General features: G+C 38.0%; 1 protein-coding gene across 2 annotated transcripts in view; it reads left to right on the top strand.

Moving 5' to 3' along the window:
* The window catches only part of LOC739542 (salivary acidic proline-rich phosphoprotein 1/2), a 201,555-nt gene that overhangs the window by 147,478 nt on the left and 38,682 nt on the right, over nucleotides 1–15,395 (top strand). The window lies entirely within an intron of this gene.

Genomic DNA, 15,395 nt, shown 5'->3' with positions numbered 1-15,395 from the left:
AAAAAAATGTGATCTTTCCATCCCAACAATAGTCCCCCAATTCTTAACACGTTGCAGCATCAATTCAAATGTCTGAAGTCCAAAGTCTCATTTGAGACTGGAAGTCAAGTTCCTTCCAGCTATGAGCCTGTGAAACAAAAAACAATTTATTTCCTTCCAAGATACAGTTGTTGTACAGGCATTGGATAGACATTCTCATTCCAAAAGGGAGAAATCAGCCACAAGAGAGGGGCAGTAGGCACCACACAAGTACAAAACACAGCAGGGCAGGCGTTAAATATTAACGTTCTAAAATAATCTCTTTTGACTGTATGTGCTGCCTTCTGGGCACATGCCTCTTCTTTCTGAGACTTCACTCTTAGTGGTCTCACTCTCTCATCTCCGCAACAGTCACACTGCTTTCCTTGTTCTTCCTCAGACACACTAGGTACATCCAATGTTAGCACACTGATAATGCTGTTCCGTGTGTCTGGAATGTACTTTACCCAGACAAAACATGGATAATTTCTTTACCTACTTTAGGTCTTTGTTCAGACATCACCTTCTCAATGAGTCCTTCCCTAAGCACCTTATTTAAAATTTCAACCCCTCTTCTGACATACTTTCTATTGCCCCTCTCTACTTATATTTGCAACTTCTTATAAACTATATTTTATATCTGTATGATATATATTTTATTAGTTATATGTTTAGAGTTCATCTTTTCAGAATGTCAACTTATTAAGGGCATTTAAAAATAGTTGTATTTAATGCTTCATCCCACTTCCTAGAGGGCTGGAACAAAGAAGGTATTCAATAAGACAAATAAAATAACCCTTTTTCAGCATATAATATTTCCCTGAATTTCCCTTTGTTTATTTCAGTTTCAGTTTTGTTTGCATTTCATGTTTGCCTATCACAATTAGCCTTTCTTTTAGTCATGGAGTTTTCTTTGTGAATTTACCTAGGGTGTATCTTTTGGTGGGCTGTCCAACTCATTCATTTCTTTGACTCCTCTTAGGCCTATATTATATCTCCATTGGTTTTGAATGTCACTAAATTTTGGACTAGCTACTTTGGGAGGGAAATGCAGCAGTTGCATTACACAAAGAACATGACTAATTGGCCTTTCCTGGTTTGACCTCATCAGAATTAAGATTAAGTTCAGCTCAATGTATGAAAAAATTATAGAAAATTTATACAAGTTCCCCTTACACTGAGGAAAATAAAGATGCTATGGATACCTTTATTTGGGATAGAAGAGAAAAACAGACATGGAAATTAGAAATAACAAAATATTGATACCATTCATATGCTAAATAATTCTATTCTGATGCTCTATTGCTGCATAATAAAATCACCCAGAAACTTCATGGTGTAAAATAACAGCCATTTTATTGTGCTTGTTGATATGGTTTGAATTTCTGTCCTCGCCCAAATCTCATATTGAATTGTAACCCCTAATGTTGGAGTTGGGGCCTGGTGGGAGGTGATTGGATTATGGGGGGCAGTTTCTAATGGTTTAACACCATCCCCCTTGGTGGTGTTGTGGCAATAGTGAGTGAGTGAGTTATCACAAGATTTGGTTGTTTGAAAGTGTAAGGCACCTCCCCCATCTTTCTCTTCCTCCTGCTCCAACTATGTGAAGATGTATCTGATTTCCCCATTGCCTTCCGCCATCTTTATACATTTCCTGAGGCCTCCCCAGAAACAGATGCCGCCATGCTTCCTGTACAGCCTGTGAAGCCATGAGCCAATTAAACCTCTTACAGAAACCCAGTTTCAGGTGTTTCTTTATAGCAATGCAAGAATAGACTAATTCACTTAAAGATTCTGTAGGTTAGGGTTTTGTTCAAGACATAGCAGGTAGCAGGGATGGCTTCTTTTTGTTCCAGAATGTCTAAGCCTTTAGCCAGAAAGTTATGAACAACTGGAGGCAATTCAAGTGACCAGGGGCTGAACTTATCTAAGGCGGAGCTGAGAAGTACATAGAAATGTCAATGATAGGCAATGATAGAAATATCCCCTATGTATGTTGGCTATAAAATAGTCACACGTGGCTAGTGAGCATTTGAAATATGGTTAGTAATACTGAGGCTCTGTACTTTTAATCTTATTTAATTTTTATTAATGTGAATTTAAAAAGCCACGTGTGACATGTGGCTAGTATCTACCATATCAGACAGGTCAAATATCGCTTTCTTGGCTCATAGGTTTAGTACCTGGGGTAAAAGGACGTAAAAGCTGGGCTCACGTGGGACAATGAGCCAGAGGGCCTGCACATGGCCTCTGCATGTGGTTTGGACATTGTGACCTCAGAGTAGTTGGACTACTTACGTGTGGCTTAGGACTCCAAGAGTAAATATTGCAGTGATTAAGAAAAAACTGCATGGCTTTTCATGATTTAGCTTTAGAATTATTATAGCATTTTTATTAGTTGAATTAGTCACAAACCATTCTAGATTTAAGGACAGAGTACACAGACTCCTAAGATATCAATAGAAGAAGTGCCAAAGTATGTATCGTATGTTTTAAAACTTGCATACTCTCTCTCTCTTTTTTTTTTTTTTTTTTGAGACGGATCTCACTCTGTCACCCAGGCTGGAGTGCAGTAGTGTGATCTCGGCTCACTGCAACCTCTGCCTCCTGGGTTCAAGCGATTCTCCTGCCTCAGCCTCCCGAGTAACTGGGATTACAGGAGCACGCCACCAAGCCCAGCTAATTTTTGTATTTTTAGTAGAGACAGGGTTTCACCATGTTGGCCAGGCTGGTCTCGAACTCCTGACCTCAGGTGATCCACCTGCCTTGGCCTTCCAAAGTGCTGGGATTACAGGCGTGAGCCACCGTGCCTGGCCTAAAACTTCCATACTCTCTAAAAGATTTGGTATTATATCAGAGAGCAGTTTTCTCCATTTTCTTAAATTTTGCATATTTTATAAATAATCTGCATTAGTGAGGTTGATAATGAAGAAATATGCTGATCATAAACTCTAAATATATACTGCATTTTTCTATATGGGGGCTTAGAGTTTCTACCCAGGGTGGTAGATGAATCAAAGGGATACATCATACAAATGAATAACTTTTAAGCAAAAGGTGGCATTGTAAAACTATAAAGGAGAATCTACTTCAGTTTTGCATGTTAACAAATGAGGGTTCAAATTTGAATGCAGAACTTTCCATGTAAAATACAACCAGAGTCAATAGTAGCAGGGAATATAATATTTGCCTTGAAAATCACTAGCTGATACCCTTAAGGGAAAAAAACTTGTATATTTTACAATTTAGTTGAAATCTAATTTTAGAGCACACCTTGGATCTCTCCAGACTCCACCAATGGCCATCAATAAAACAGAAAGATGTCACTCCTTTGGATATATAAATCTATAACAGTGCAGCTAGAATCAATCAGCCAATGGTGTATTGAAGGCAGAGATTCACTATGTAGAGGCATGTCAAGCATTTGGGAGACACTGTTTATAATAATTCTTGTTGTGTAATTCATAATGGGGACTGTGGGAAATTGATTCATTGTATTGGTTAATATCATTGACTGAATCAGGAACTGAAAGGTCTCCCTGATTGATTTTATTCTCAACTGCTTGGCCATCTCCAGGATATGTTTCCTGCAGATAACAATTTTAGCTATCTCTTTCAATATAGGCTATGAGAAAATGCCTGATTCTAAGAATCTTGCAGTAAGTTTTGACATTCTCTGGACAGGATCCAGCTATTTCTGCCTGTCCTGTACCACCTGCCTCAGTGTCTTCTATTTCCTCAAGGTAGCCAACTTCTCCAACCCCATTTTCTTCTGGATGAAATGGAAAATTCACAAGGTGCTTCTCTTTATTGTACTAGAGGCAACAATCTCTTTCTGCACAACTTCCATTTTGAAGGAAATAATAATTAATAGTTTAATCTAAGAACGGGTAACAATAAAAGGCAACTTGACATTTAATTATATGGATACCATGCATGATTTCACTTCTCTGTTTCTCCTTCAGATGATGTTCATCCTTCCTTTTGTGGAAACACTGGCTTCCATTCTTCTCTTAATCCTCTCCTTATGGAGCCACACCAGGCAGATGAAGCTACATGGTATTTATTCTAGGGATCCCAGCACAGAAGCCCATGTAAAACCTATAAAAGCTATAATTTCATTTCTACTCCTCTTTATTGTGCATTATTTCATCAGTATCATACTAACATTGGCCTGTCCTCTTCTAGACTTTGTTGCGGCAAGGACTTTTAGTAGTGTGCTGGTATTTTTCCATCCATCTGGCCATTCATTTCTTCTAATTTTACGGGACAGCAAACTGAAGCAAGCTTCTCTCTGTGTCCTGAAGAAGATGAAGTATGCCAAAAAGGACATAATCTCTCATTTTTATAAACATGCCTGATATGAGTGATGATATTCTGAGAAAGAAAAAAAGGAAGAAGAACAGGAGGGCTACACATTTGTCTCTTTCACCTACCTCTTATTTTCTCATTATGTTCTATGATATATTGAGCATTATTGAAAATACTTGCTGATTTAAATTAAGCAGAACAGATTGCTACCTTGTTTGCACCATATATGGAGATTATGTATTTAATAGTAAAATTCTAATATATTGAAAATGCATTTTACATTAGGCACTGTAAATATAATAGATTACTCTATCTTTAAATTTTATTAATATGTTGCATAAGCATTAGAATAGAATAGAAATACATCAAGAATTATAATATCTATGTATGTGTATAGATTGTATATAAAATCAGATTTATATGTACAAACACATAGGGATTTAGTTCCTATCCTAAAAATGATGATCAATTGATAATTTAAAACTAGAAAGGAAAACTCAAATGAAAAGAGTTAGTAGAGTCTACAGCTTAGTGAAAACTTTGAGGATATGAAACAAAGTCAATCTAAATGCACATCACTAAGAGTTATTTCCAAATATAAGCCATATTCTATTAATATTTTCAGTCATTTTCAGTTAAAAACACTAAGCAACCTTGACCATCAAAAATGTTACAATCTTGACCATCTACAACAGACTTGGACTCTAGAATCTGAATCTTCGGAGTAACAATAAAATTTTACTCAATTGGTTAACTGTGTAAGGAAGGCAAGGACACATATTTAAAAATCAGTAAGGTTTTAAGTAAGCAAAATTGGAGGACTGCTGCTGGCATCTAGTGTAGAATTATCAGGTTTAGTAAATAAAAATACAGAAGGCCAAGACGATAGTAACAAATACAGGATCTCATTTGATGAAAGTCACTGTGTAAAGAAAGAAAAATAAATAAAGGTTTGAAAAGAAAAACAAATCAGGGATAACCAATCAGTTTACAGAATTGAATTTAATAAGAACATCTCCTCTTAAAAATGTAATGAGAAAGCATGTAAAAATAGCAGGTTAAATAAAAGAAAACAATCGCAAGTTTAAGGTAACAGTAATAAATACTTAAAATGAAATAATTGGAAGCAGATTTTGAAGAACAATTATGTTCTCTCTAAGAAAAAAAAGAACATATTGCAAGCAAATAATATAGTTTTCAGCAGTAAAGTCAAAAGACAAATTTTCAACATTCCAGAAAGTATTTTAAAAAGTTAATTATATAGTAATCGATAGAACAAAAAGTAAACCCTAGAAAAATAACCTGGACATTGCAGGCCTAAAACGAAATTTTAAATGTGTGAATAAAATTAAAATATCTAGAGAATAGACCATGAGATTTCCATGTGCAAAGGATGAAATCTCTTTAGGACAGTGGTTCTCCACACAGGGCAATTTTGCCCCCTAGGGGACATTTAATAATGCCTGGAGACATTTCAGTTAAAATTGGACGGATGCTGCTGGCATCTATTGTAATGTTAACAGATTAAGCAAATAAAAATATAGGAGGCCTAGTTAAATTTACATTTCAGACAAAAGAAAAAACAAGAAGAATAAATTTATAAATAAGTATTACTTGTGATAACCATAATATAAGTTTACATCATAATGTAAGTGTGCTGTGGAGGACCAATTACAGACCTGCAGCATTGATAATTGGATACACAGACAATGACAATTATTTGTTGCTTATTTGAAATTCAAATTGAACTGACACACCCTGTATTTTACCTGGTAACTGTACGAGGACAAGGATGCTGCTCAATATCTCACAATGCACATGACAGCCCCTCACAACAGAATTATCCGGCATAAAATGTAAATTGTTCTAAAGTTAAAAATCATGCTCTATGAAGATGTAATAATGAAAAGCACAAATTCCATAATAGCAATTAGGACTGAAAAAATAAAATCAGTTATTGATACAAGATTTCACACACACCAGCTGCCTTCCTTATCTCTGAAATGTCCAACTTACCATACTTAGGGTCTGATTTCTGCACATACATCCCCAGTTCACACTTGCTTCCAAGCAGGCCTTACTTTGAGACAGGAATGATTTGGGCTGCTTTAGTCCTTCACCAATTGCTGATTAATGAGCTGTGATGGCTTCCAGTTAAAATAATTTGTGGATGAAAAATTCACAAAATATACTTCATTTTTAAAAATTAGAGTATAGAAATTCTCAAAGCTGTGTTCTTGTTTATAGGGTACTGTGAATTCCTAAGCCCCATAATTCTGTAGATAGCTTGTTTATGGCAGTCTTCTATTTACCTCCATAACGATTTTAGATTTTACTTCTTTTTCTTCCTCCTATCATGATATGGGATATTCTGATAATGATTTTAGCGATTTTGCTAAGTGATAATCACAGACTTAATTTGAATCATAAAATGACATACCCCTTATGAAATAAGATTATTCACTTTCCTTTCAATCCTTTCTAACTGCTCCAGTGCTCTCAAAGGGTAGTGTCATCCCTGATGTCACAGTTCTCCTCCTGTCCCCCTTACCTCTGGACTCATCTCTCAATCTAAAATAAAAACAAATTGTATGCAAAAGAAAGAAACATTTTTTAAAAAAGTTACTTCTTATGGATTTAGTTCTGTCCAGGAAGAAAATAGATGATATATTCAGAATACTCTACAATCTTTGGCAACTGTGTAACCTTGATCTTGGGAATGGATGTTGGGAAAAAAATTCTCCATGAATGTATTGCACTTCTGCATCGTCTAGCTCTTATCTTGTGAGCAAACAGTACGTTTGATGAGCAAACAGAAGGGTCTCAACTAGGATCAGGTGAGCAAGGCACGCAGGGTGCAAAGTTTGAGGAGCCACTTGGTTTTAGGGCCCTGCAACCTATTGAATGCCTTTTTACGTTTTGTGCCCTAGGAGTCTCGTTCACTTTGCCCAAGACCAGGTCATGGCAGAGCCTTGGGATTTAGAAATAGGGTATCCCTCTTGGTCAGAAGGCAGATTTGTTTAAAGATAAAGACTCTTCTTCTTCTCTTCTTCTTCTTCTCTCCAGAGATATTTGCTTACATTCCAGTGTAAAGCTTCTTCCTCAGAAGGCAAGATGGACAGGTTACTCACAGTGATCAAAGTTTTTAAGACTAGAGTTTCGTAATTTTGAGATTTCTCTTTTGATAGGCACCACTATATGCACATGTAACATCAGTTTCTAATCTTATCCCTGTGAGGGGACTGAAGCTTGAAGAAATAGTACGATGATATTCCTCTGACTACTGCTAGTACTTCAGTGAATAATAAACCATCTTTTGCCTTCTGCAAGTACAACAAGTGACAAGCTAAGTTGTTAGCTTATAATAATTTTGGCAACAAGGATGGAACACAGCCCAAAGACCTGGCCTTCTGAGGAGAAAGTGAAGGATCCTACAAGCTGATTAATAGGATTTGCTGAAAGTCCATGGGAACTGGTAGCTAACATGTTGACTAAAATGTTTGTAATTGGTAAATAAATATTCTTCTATTATGTTGCTCATTAATGAGGAGGATTGGGAAGTGGTTGAAAATTGAGTACCACTGGTAGAACTGAAACAGACTTCCAAATGACACTTTTAGATTTTGCTGTCTTCTCCAGATAACATTAGGTAGACAGATTAAAGATCTCCCAAAGTTGTTACAGGCCTTTGGTAGAAAGGTGAAAAGATTAAGGATCTCCCAAAGTTGTTACATTCAGATGCTTATTCAGTTAACCACTGAGTAGTGGCAATAATGCTTATTTGAAAGTAAATGTGCCTTGCATACTGGCCTGAAGACACTTTCTCTATATTTCCCTGATAAATTCTTTACCTCTATTCTGATGTCAATTGCTTTAGGGATTCGGGCTGGGCCTGAGATCTTCCTGACCCAAGGGACACCAAAGACCCTACAGAACCATCCCAACATATTGCAAAGCTTCAAAGAGAGTAGGGGCTCAAATTAGTATAGCCCTGTTGGATATATGTGCACAAATCACCATTCTACTTGGTTCTGGGGGTTGGGGGAAGGGGTGCCGAGGGATGGAGGACAATAGCATGTGAGGAAATACAAAAGAGACCCTACTGGGAGGTGCACTAGAAAGAAGGGCAAGAAGCCAAGAGGAAAAAAAAAAGCCAACCCTCCCCTCCCCTCCCATCCCCTCCTCTTTCCTTCCCTTCTTTTCCTCCCACCTCAGCCACCCAAATGACTAGGACAACAGGCACACACCATCATGCCTGGATAATTTTTTAGTGTTTTGTAAAGACAGAGGAGTCTCACTATGTCACCCAGGCTGGTCTAGAACTCCTGGCCTTAAGCAGTCCTCCCACCTCTGCCTCTCCAAGTACTGATATTACAGGCATGAGCCACTGCACCGGGGAGGCCTACAGTCGTTCTTTATAGTTTACCCTCTTTTTTCCTGCATTCTATAAATACTCAAATAGAAGATAGCAGGGCCTCCTGGCTACTGTGACAGCCTCTAACAAGCAGGTTTAGAAAGAAAAAGGAAAAAGAAGTGCCTGAGTTCAACTGATGAGGATTGAACAAACAGTGCACACACACACACACACACCAAAGTTAGGAAGACTTTGTGGATAGGGCCCTTTGGACCCATTCGATGCACTGCTTTTTATTGTCTTTATATCTGTATGTATGGTGTGATATTAAATACTTAAAATATTATCTCATAAGTGCCAGAGAGATTGACCCAGGGAAAAGCACCAAAAATGTTAGTGGGACAGACTCCCTGGCCATTTGAGCCAGTTGGTGGAGCATAATTTACCTTGAGTGCCTTCACCCTCCAATGTCCGAACCTACCCTTATTGGGCTTTTTGTGTATTGCAAAAAGAGAAAATCCCTCTGTGCAAGATAAAACAGAAAATTACTCAATGTACTCAAAACAACTCACAAAAAATCGACCATTTCTCAAGGAATGAAACAATCAAGAAATTACAACCTTGAAATGACTTAGATATTAAAATGACCAAAGACTTTACAGGAGCTGTTGTACCCATCCTTCATGAGGTCAAGGTAGACACTCAAAATGAATGGAAAGGAAAAACTTGTCAGCAGAAAAATAGGAATTATAAATTATAAATTAAGAAAACAGATATTTTAGAAATGAAAAATATAATGTCTTAAAAAACCTTTATTGGGCATGATAAATAGCATAAAGAAAATGATGGAGGAAAGACAGTGTTCTTGAGGTTGGATCAATAGAAATTATATGCTCTAAACAATACAGGGTAAAATAATTGAAAAAATTATACATCATATCATGAATATGAAAGGCTATAACAAATGATGTACTATTCATGCATTCTGAGTTTCAGAAAAGCAGAAGAAAGAGGTTGATGTTGAAAGAGGACTCAGAGAAATAATGATCAAAAATTTTCCAAACACAGCAAAGAGCATAAACCTACAGATTCAAGAAGCTGAGCAAATCCCAACCAGAATACAACCAATGAAATCCATGCCAGGGAAATTCATTGTCCAATTTCTGAAAATTAAAGACAAAATATTGAAAGCAGAAAGAAGGAAATGACATCATAGTTATAGGGAAAATGCAATATAAATAATAGTGGTTATTATCACCAGAAACCAGAAATAACAGTAGAAAGGAGCACAAATATTTAAAGTGCTCAAAAGAAGAAATGGTCTACCAGATGTTTATGTTCAATAAAAATATCCTTCATTAATGTAAAGGAAATCCAGGCATTCTAAGAAAAAAAGAAAAGCTAGAAACCTAGGAGAATTTCTTTCCAACAAACCTATCTTTAAATAATAGCCAAATGAAGTTCTCTAAACATAAAGGAAAGAATAGAAGAGGAATTTGGGGAACATCAAGAATGAAGTAAAAATAACAGAAAGGGGGAAAGTGGGCAAACACAATATGTCTTCCTTTTTCACTTGAGTTTTCTTCATATGTTTTAACCAGCCATTGCTAGCATTGAAGATGGAAGAGAGACAGGAAATGTGGAAAAATGACATTCTTCTCTAGAGCCTCTAGGAGGAAACTCAGCCTTGACACATGGATTTAACTCAGTGAACCCCAGTTCAGATTTCTGACCTACAAAACTGAAAAATAATAAATTCATTTTGACCTAAAAATTATAAAGGGATGTAAGGTTTCCATACTTCACTAAAACTGGTAAAAAGTGTACACCACTAGATTATAAGCTATGTACATGTAAAGTAAAACATAGAAGAATCACTAAAATCACTGTTCAGAGAGATACACTCAAAAATTATACGGATCAACTAAAATAGAATTATAAAACACTTTCAGTGGCCCCATAGGAGATCAGGAAAAAGAAAACAATCAAAAGTAGTATAAATAAAAAACAAAAAATATGACAGCTCTAAAATATCAAAAAATGCATTAAGTGTCAATGGTTATTGAAAGTAAATTTTTGCCATCTCAGTTTGTGATTTACGCTTTTGCATAGATATATACTTTAAGTCACAAATATTTGTATAACAACTAATTATACATAAACTCATTCATATTCTCATGCAAATATCTGGAAGAAGCCTGGGTGAGTCTCTCCAACTCTCACTGAGCCAAACCAGGTCTAGATGGGTAAGGTGTCCATCCTGTGTGTTCTATGAAGATTAACAGCCTCCCAAAGTCACACACTTCCTAATTCTCAGACAAGTGAATATATTAACTTACATGACAAAGGGAAATTACATTTGCGAATCAATTGACCTGAATTTAGAAAGGTTATCCTGGATTATCCAGGTGGACTCAATGTAACCATAAGGTCATTAACTGCAGAAGAGGGAGGCAGAAGAGTCAGTGCAAGGGCGATGTGATGCTATGTGATGGGAGGCTCAAGTGGCTATTGCTGGCATTGAAGATGGAAGAGGGCCAAGGAATGTGGACAAAAAATGGGTTCTTCTCTAGAGACTCCAGAAAGGGACTCAGCCTTGACAGGTGGATCTAACTGAGTAAGACCCATTATACATACTATGCTTCTCTACTTTGCCACAATTACTTAATTTCCTGTAATTTAGTGTTAGCCTTGTTCTAAAGATAAGCGCCTTCTTAGAAAGTGGTGGATAGCAGAGTGATACTCATGGCTAATGAACAATTTGCTATATTTTCTAAATTGAAAACAACATCGACAACATCCGGTTAAACTGGAATTACAAAGAGAAGAGAAAATCAACTTAATTTTTCCTCATTTACTACAGTGACCTTAGCCATGTGACTTAATTTCTTTAGATGTAATTTTTTTTTTTTGTATTTTTAGTAGAGATGGGAAAAAATTAGTCAGTCATGGTGGTGAGGGCCTGTAATCCCAGCTACTTGGGAGGCTGAGGCAGGAGAATTGCTTGAACCCGGGAGGTGGAAGTTGCAGTGAGCTGAGATCATGCCACTGCACCCCAGCCTGGGTGACAGAGCAAGACACCATCTCAAAAAAAAAAAAGAAATATGCTAAATTAATTGTGAAATATATATATTTATGGACCATTAACATCAAATTTAAAAATATAGAAGATATTTTTAATAGTTAATTGGCCATAATAGTGTCACCAAACTTTTTAGACAAGTCAAAGCAAGTTGAAGTCTCAGAGACTATTGCGTTTATTTGCTAACTGTATTATCAGAATGCTTTGTTGGTGCAATTAATAAAATAATTCTGCCAATTCATAACACTGCCAGACCACAGCGACCCAATGAAACTCACTGACTCTCAGAGAAGTTTATTCCCTTTGCCAATGTTCATCTTTCCTGGCAAACCATCTTTAGTGTTCCAGGCAAACTAGAGCATGGTGAAGTCGAAGAAGATTCTACTTTCTGTTCCATTCAGAGAGCTTCCTGGTTTTCAAAAGAGTGAGGCATGTGGGTGTGAAAGAGCTGAGGCATGAAATTTGGATCTTATCACAAGTGCAGAAGAAAAAACAGGAGATTTGAAGCACAAATGTGATATAACCTAATTTCTACTTTTAAATGATCACTCTGATTGTTGTGAGGGAACTGATATGGGATGAGCTGGGGGAAGAATATTACCAAGACCAGCTGGAGGCTGGTAAAGTCCTCCAGGAGAGAGCATCATGGCTGAACAATCACCTTCTAGTAAAGATCAGGCAAGTGGTCATATTTGGGACGTATTTTGAAAGTGGAGGCAATTAGATCGGCTAATGCATAAGTTCCTGGAGGGAGCGAGGATTTTTGAACCACTAGGTAAACACCAGTCAGTGACCGAGAAAATGTTGGGATGTGTTATGAGAGATGAATCCTAAAATTTCATATGTTGAAGACTGGCCCTTCAGGGCCTCAGAATATGAACATCTATAGTAGAAGGCGAGTGTGGTGCTGAGGGCTGCCACCCACCTCTAGGTACCCAAGCTCCTGCAGCAGTCCTGCTTCTCCCTTTCACCCACCCTCACTCACAGACAGTGTCCCTTTCAGCTCTTCCATTACCTCTGTTTTTGATGTGTCTAGTGAGAGCATAGCTGATATTTATGCTTTCCTGATACACTAGTCTCTCGCTGATTGCTGACATTGGAGCAGGTTAGGGAGCAGGCCTGAGCTGAGTGACCTTTAGGAGGATTTCCTGTTCTTTTCCTGTACTCTGCTGCCAAGGAGAAACCTGTCTTGCACCAGGCCTGCAGCTTCCTCAGTCCCCCACATCATCAGGCAATATCTGCCTGGCACTCCTCTTTGTTCCTTTTCTCTGACCTTCCTTTTTGACATGATGGTTGACCTGAAGTCACCGAGGCAGGACTGCTCATCTCCAGGTCCTATGGGAAACAGTACCTGGTGAAACCAGAGACAATAATCTCCATAACGCATTGGGAGCTGCTGGGCTCAAGCAACTACTCTGTGCCTGAGATACAACTCATAAAGCCCAGCTAGAGCTGATCTACTTCCCACAGGGCCAGAGAAGAATTGCCAATTAAGAATGCATTCCCCCCTGAAATAGGTCTATATTTATTCCAGGGAAAATACCAATCTGCCTGGGTCCCTTACAAGAACAATGTCATCTGTAGCAAAATCTAATCTACTAGGAAGCCTTCTTGTATTATTATCTGCAACTCTTCAGAAGAGCCATACCAGACCCTCATATGCCCAGCACAGGATCCACTCATGCACACCTGTCTAGGGCCTTGTCTTTATGATTTTCTGTCATCTGGCTTCTCAGCCATGCCTCCAACCAAGCTATCCTCAAATAAAGACTAACCATGCACAAAAAGTGAAAAATTACACAAGACCTACTCAAGGTCTGAAATGGAAAGTGCAGCTGGTGATTCTGAGTAGTATATTTTATGAATTGATGAACAGGGAATTTCTAGGTATCACAGAGCAATCAGCAGCTGAGGAGAGAGCGACCAAACCAGGACTCTGACAGGGCTTTTTGGAAACTTAATTTTTGGAGCAATCAGCAGCTGAGGAGAGAGCTACCAAACCAGGACCCTGACAGGGCTTTTTGGAAACTTAATTTTTTATTGTCAAATTATACAGACAAAAATGAAAGTAAAGGTAGTGAGGAGTACCACACAGCTTTACTTAGAAGGATAAATAAAGGACACCTTTGTGGAGAAAAAAAAAGATATAGGACGAAAAGTAAACATGGCAATGTAGACTCAGAATACAAAATATCAACAAATAAGTGCGAGAAAAGGAATGAGAAAGAATGAGTATTAGAATATTACAGATAAAAATCCTCGGTGAGAAAGAACACTCTGATGAAACAGGTGACATAATTACTGAGTAAAAGCAGAAGACGAATCAAGGCAATTGAGGCTTGGACAGGTATTACAAATTACCTTAGATGACTGTATAATTGTGGCCATTTAATTATCAGTGATGACAATTACAATATTTATTAGAAGAAATAAAGTAGAGGATGAATTCTATAGAATATTCTGGAGAAAGTGGAGGTCTTAGCTATATGACATCGTGTGGCTCACTTAGGGAACCATATATTCAGTTTATTCAGGTCTAGAAATTCCTTGGTGGTTTCTGTGTTCAGTTTTGCTTTAATAAACCCTAAAGATATTTTTTAAATACAAATATTTTAGCTTGCCTGTGTTGTATAGCACCAAGGCTTGCCTGAGTGTAGTGAGATTCACAGAAGTTTGGACAATTCTTGTAGCCTGAGCAGGCTGCGAGCACCTTTCTCTCATATATGTGTGCCTGGGAGTGTGCTGTCCTCACACATCTCACAGATAAGCAAGACCATCTCTGTTACATGAAAAATTTAGCTAAATGTGAAAATATCCACGCACACACATCATGAGAGATGGAAAGAGGCTATCAAAACAGTCAGAGATATTGACCATCTTCACTGTTAGCTGTAGGATCAGTGTCCACCCCCCGACACACCCACACAAACTCACATACACAGAAATGAAAAGCACAGTGAAAAGCAGAATAGCAGTCTTTCCAAACAGATTGAAAACCAAAAGATGTCTAAAGTTCAATCCTGACACTGTGCCGACTGCTTGGACACAGTTCCGTCAAAACATTTGTCCAAGTCAAGTTGTGCCTTTTAGGAATTAGACACAAACAATATCCTACCCAACCCTTCCTGCTGGGCTAGAGTCCCAGAAGAAATGAGGGATACACTTGACCTGAAGTAAGCAAAGCAGAACCCAGTCTCTGAGGCGAGGAGGCCCACCTGGTAGGGAGCTCAAATGCGCCATAGTCCTGCTTGTCTTTATAAAGGGAGCTGCCACGTTTCTCCCAGCACAAAGTTGGGAGTGACACCAGAGCCTCCTGCAAGATGCTTCTGATTCTGCTGTCAGTGGCCCTGCTGGCCTTCAGCTCAGCTCAGGACTTAGATGAAGGTAAGATGAATTGGGGGAAGATATTGTGACTCTGATTGGGGTTTACAGGCAAATGCTATAGAGGAGGAAAGTGGAGGGAAGAGAGGAGGATGAGAAAACAGATGGGACTGCAGAGTTCTCATGCCAAGGATCAGAAGATCTATTGTACCTCCATTCCTCATCAAGGCCTCATAGTTTATTTGTTGCACAAATAGAATCCGATAAAGAATTCGTACTAGGGGTGTGAGAGAGTGAGATTTGCATTAT

The sequence above is a fragment of the Pan troglodytes genome, chromosome 10 (assembly GCF_028858775.2).
Source record: "Pan troglodytes isolate AG18354 chromosome 10, NHGRI_mPanTro3-v2.0_pri, whole genome shotgun sequence".
Classification (NCBI taxonomy): domain Eukaryota; kingdom Metazoa; phylum Chordata; class Mammalia; order Primates; family Hominidae; genus Pan; species Pan troglodytes.
This window is presented reverse-complemented; position numbering and strand designations above follow the sequence as displayed.